This window comes from Rousettus aegyptiacus, unplaced genomic scaffold (genome assembly GCF_014176215.1).
Source record: "Rousettus aegyptiacus isolate mRouAeg1 unplaced genomic scaffold, mRouAeg1.p scaffold_m13_p_4, whole genome shotgun sequence".
Classification (NCBI taxonomy): Eukaryota; Metazoa; Chordata; class Mammalia; order Chiroptera; family Pteropodidae; genus Rousettus; species Rousettus aegyptiacus.
Window position 1 is genome coordinate 49,960,490 of NW_023416307.1, and position 4,844 is coordinate 49,965,333.

The window sequence follows — 4,844 nt, forward strand, 5'->3', positions numbered from 1 at the left end:
AGAATGGTGATCCCTGAGAGATGGACAATAAATAGAGTAAGCCCCTGTCCCAGTATACTGCCTGGTGAGAGTCTCTAGGATATGTACAGGTAGAGGAAACCAGGAAAAGCCTGGTGGTTTTCCTGAGTTGAGAGGAAGACATTGGGAGATTGGGGAGGCCAAAGCAACTAGAGTTCACAAGGAAGACTCCCTAGTAAAGAGAAAAAATAAGAGAGTCACTCAAAGAGAAAGCTCTAGCTGCTTATTAGTTTCTTGTTAATTTTCAGCCATTTGACTATTTTGTGTCCTAATGTGGTTTGCTTTATATTTATCTGGCTTGGGTTTCACTGAGCTCTTAATTTGTGGGTTGGTGTTTTTCAGCAATTTCGGAAACTTTTTAGCCAGTGTCTTTTCAATTATTGTTTTTGCTCCATTCTCTATCTCTGCTCCTCTGGGATTCCAATTACATATGTAAGATTATTTGACCTTATTCACCATGTGTTTTACACTTTGTGCCATCTTTTTTTTTTTTTTATCTTGATGCTACAGTTTAAATATGTTCTATTGACCTGTTTTTGAGTTTACAAATTCTCTCTTATATGGTCTCCGGTCTGATATCAAATCTATGCATAGAGTTCTTAATTTTTAATATTGTATTTTCAGTTTTATAATTTAATATTTTTGTTTTTTATCGATTCTATTTATCCATTTGAAGTCTCCGTCTTGTAATCCATTTTTCATCTTTTTCTCCATTTTCTTTATCTTATTTATCATAGTTTTTTATTCAGTCCTTGTCTATCTTTAACATTTTGATAATTTGTTAGCCTAGTTCAATGGTGCATTTTTCTCTCTTGATTATCAGTCATATTGTTTTGCCTTTTCACATGCTTGGTAATGTTTTCTTGTGTGCCTCACAACGTATATAAAAGAATTGTAGAGCCCCCACACGATATCTCCCAGTGAGAATTCCCCCTTCCCCCTATTAGGTTGATAGAGTGAAGGGCTGATCATCATAATATAACCAAGAATTTAGCCGGATTTTGGTAAGGTTGCCCTTTAATTTAGATTCATTCCACTGCTGGGTCATCTCTTTCCTCAGAGGTAGCCCAAGCTTTTGATAGAAAACCTCTGTTTCCTCAACCCTGAAAGACTACAGGACATTCAGTTTATTCCTTTAGAGATATTGAGCTTAGTTCTTTTGCCTCAAACCTATATATGTCTTGAGGGAGAGATTAGCCATGTGTTAGAAGAGGCCATGTCTCTCCAATGGGGCAGTTTCCTAAGCACCATGACTTTTCAAAAGTTTTGGCCCAGCCCCACAGCCTTCCTAACAGGTCTTGAACCCAGCAAATGCCCACACAGAAACCAGCCAAGCACTGGGACTCTTCTGATTTCCAATCTGTCCTAGTAGTCTCACGTGACCACCATAAATTCCTCTAGGTTTTCTCTTCCTAGGTTAAGACTGATTCTCAGCCTACACCTAGAATCCAGCAAACGTTTCCAGAAAAGAAAACAGCTAGTAATTATCAAGTCACCTTAGAATGGCTCTCCCCACTCTTGGAATTTTAGTTTACCTAAAATTAGGTATTCTTTCCCTGTTACTTCACAGTTCTCCAATATATTTTAGAATATGGTATTTTTAACTTATTCTGTACTTTCAAAAGCTGTTATAGCAGGAACATTATCCTGCTGCAATCTACTACATCTTACTTGGAAACAAAAGTCACTTGTAAAACTCAGTTATATCATGTTTACAATGCCTAAGGGTATAAATGATACCTTGTTTATAACCATAGTTATAACATTTCCCTAGACTTAGACATTTATATAGCCTATGTAGAAATTTATATAGGTTTATCGCTCACTGAAAAACATTTTTTTTCCATTTTTCTAGCTATTATTTGTTTGCCCTAAGTTTGTCCTCTAGAAGATTTTTTTTTTTTTTAATAATAATTTAGCTCTTACTGCACACTCAATATTCTATGGGCATCGTAACATTTAAATTTCGCAACAAACCCCTGAGGTGAGAATTTTCCTGTTTTTGTAAATGAGAAGACAGAAACTAGATTTAGTCAAATGCCTGAAGTCATAGAGTTAAATCTGATTTTAAAGATACACTATTTTGACTTCCTTTCACTATTCTAAAACTGTGTTACAAAAACTAATAGCCATTAGCAATATGTAGCTATTTTAATAAAATTAAAAATGCAGTTCCCCAGTTGCCCTAGCCACATTTCATATGCCCATTAGCTACATGTGGTTGAAGGCTGCCATAATGGAGGTAGCCTTTATGATCTATGTATAGATCATTTCTATCATTACAGAAAGTTCTACTGAAAGGCATTGCTCTTAGAAGATTTTTAAAGAAAGATCCATGAGAATAATATATTCTGAGTTCTTGAGTATATTTTAAATGTTTGTGGCCTGCCCGCCTTTGGATTTGAACAATGACTTTCCTGAGTATAGAATTCTAGGGTGATATTTTCTTTCATCGAGGACTTCAAAGCATTCACGAAAACTTCTTGTGTTCAATATTGCTAGGAAGAGGTCTGAAATAAATTCTATTTTTTAAAAAAATAAATACAGCTTTATCGAAATATATATTCTGGATATAAATACCATATCAGATATATGAATTGCAACTATTTTTTTTCCCATTTTGTGGGTTGTCTTATCACTTTTATAATATTGAGTATAAGTTTTTAATTTTGTATAATCAAATTTATTTTATTTTGTCCCTTTTGCTGTCATATCTAAGAAACCATTGCCTCACTGAAGGGCATAGAGATTTCTTCCTATAATTTTTTCTAAGAGTTTTGTAGTTTTACATGTACATCTATGACCCAGTTGGAATTAATATTTGTATATGGTGTAAGAAAGAGAGTCGTAGTTCATTTTTTTGCATGTGAATATTCAGTTGTACCAGCACCATATGTTGAAAAGACAATTTTTCCCCTATTGAATCTGTTGACACCCTTGTCAAAATCAATTGACCATAAATGTGAAGGTTTTTTTCTGGCTTCTAAATTTTATCCTATTTATCTATTTTTAAGGTATTACTACACTTCATTTTTAAGGTGTTACTACACTCTATTTTTTTTTCATATATTGATCTTATATCCTGAAAATTTGCTGAACTCATTTATTACTTCTAATATTTTTTTATGTGTGTGGATTCTTTAGGATTTTTTTTTACAAAATCATGTCATCTTTGAATAGACAGTTTTACTTCTTCCTCTTCGAAATGGGTGCTTTTTTTTCTTGCATAATAACCCTTGCTAGAACATCTAGTACTGTGTTGAACAGAAGTGGCAAGAATTGACATCCTTGCCTTGTTCCTGATCTTGGAGAGAAAACAGTCTTTCACCATTAAGTATTATGTTAGTTGTGGGGTTTTGTAAATGATTTTTATCCGCCTAACAAAATTCTGTTCTATTTCTAGTTTGTTGAGTGTTTTTGTCATGAAGGGATATTGAATTTTGTCAGAAGCTTTTTCTGCCTATATTGCAATGATCATGTGGTTGTGTTACTTTATTAAGATTTATTCTATAGATTATATTGATTGATTTTTATATGTTAAACCAACTCTGCCTTTTCAGGAATTTATCCACTTTGTCCAGGTTAATTCGTTGGCATACAATTGTTCATACAAATTTGTTTGTTTTCCAAATTTCATCGTTATTAATTTCCAATTGTATTCCACTGTGCTCTGAGAACATGCCTTGTATGATTTGTTTTTAAAAATTTATTAAGATTGGCTTTATGGTCCATCCTAGAGAATGTTTTATATGTAGTTGAGAATAATATGTATTCTGCTGTTATTCAATAAAGTGTTCTGTAGATGCCCGTTAGGCATAGTTGGTTTAAAGTGTTGTTTAAGTTTTCTATATCTTTGTTGATCTTCTGCTTCATTGTTCTATCCACTACTGAAAGTGAGATTTTGAAGTCTCCAATTGTTATTGAAGTGTCTATTTCTCCCTTCAATTCTATCATTTTGTGCTTCATGCATTTTGAGTTTCCTGAGATATGGACTATTTAGATTTAGCCACTGAACTGGAATTTCAGACAGTGGAAAAGACACCTGATTTGACTTCTGAGACTAAGACTGGAGACATAGTCTGCCACAGACACAAGTATATAGCATATAGCACAGTAAATCTCTGACATTCTGATCCCATCATAAATTCCTAAACAGTATTATGCAACTTAGTGTCACTAAAAAAAAAAAAAGGCAATAAAGTACAACTAAAAAACTTATATATTTATTATTATTATTTATGCCTACAGCACCTGGTCTTCCTAGGTGGTCTCCCATCCAAGTACTAACCAAGCCCAATCCTGCTTAGCTTCCGAGATCAGACATTACGAGATCAGACATTAGGCTTGTTCAAGGTGGCATGGCCGTAGACCATGGACCTTGGCGCAAACCCAGGACCTTCTGCATGTAAAGCAGATGTGCTAACCACTATGCTATGGAACCACACAACTAAAAATTTAGATGGCCCATTTAGCTATTAGTGAGAGTTGGTGCTTACATGCCAAAAATAAAATTTTAATAAAAAGTGACCAGTTTAAATTCATTTACTAGCCAAGTGACCCTCTATCCTATACATTAGTTTTCTAGGTCAATTTATCTTAGTAAAATGATAAGCAGCTACAGGTTATTAACAGCAGTTAAAACCACAAATACTAAACTGTAAATGTCAAAGACTACCTTCATCTGTATTATGTCTGTAATTTAAAATGTTTTTGCAAGGACAGTGTATGTTATTCTAATAGAAAATTCACACACTACAAGTGGTTAGTTCCTAGTCAGAAAGGTCATACTCTAGGCAGCTACTATAAGCACTTCTGTTATCCATATT

The 4,844-nt window shown here is 33.9% G+C and overlaps 1 pseudogene; it reads right to left on the reverse strand.

The window, feature by feature from the left end:
- Positions 1-4,257: 4,257 nt before the first annotated feature.
- On the reverse strand, positions 4,258-4,388 carry LOC118601924 (annotated as a pseudogene).
- Between the last annotated feature and the right edge of the window lie 456 nt (positions 4,389-4,844).